Below are 471 nucleotides of genomic sequence, written 5' to 3' on the forward strand. Positions count from 1 at the left end.
GCTTTCTCCAAACACTGGGAAACTAATAAGAAATTCCTAAACAACTGTAGGTGACAAAGAAAGTCTGAAGATACACATAATAAGTCACAGAATGAGGAAAAGTCTCGTGGCGCAGTGGTTACACACAGTGCACAGGGAACCAGACCCCATATAACTGACTGTGGTAGAGAGGACACCAGATCCCATTTGGCTTTCTGTCATTTGAATCTAGGTCTCAGCAGTTTGAAAGACAAAGCACATGTGTGTGTGTGTGAGTGCCCAAAATCTTGAAAGGGTTCAGAAATGGAGGGAAAAGTATTGCAGTGTGTCCATGCCCGATACATAACAGATTTCCTTCCCTTTCTCTTTCATGAGCACTTATGCCTCCACAGTAAAACAACAAAACAGTGAATGAAAGAAAACTATGTTTCTGGAACCAACAGTTAGCATAATGGCTATGTCGCTGGACTCCCATGTACTCGACTGTTGTTC

The sequence above is a fragment of the Tupaia chinensis genome, unplaced genomic scaffold, assembly GCF_000334495.1.
Source record: "Tupaia chinensis unplaced genomic scaffold, TupChi_1.0 Scaffold000037_21, whole genome shotgun sequence".
Classification (NCBI taxonomy): domain Eukaryota; kingdom Metazoa; phylum Chordata; class Mammalia; order Scandentia; family Tupaiidae; genus Tupaia; species Tupaia belangeri.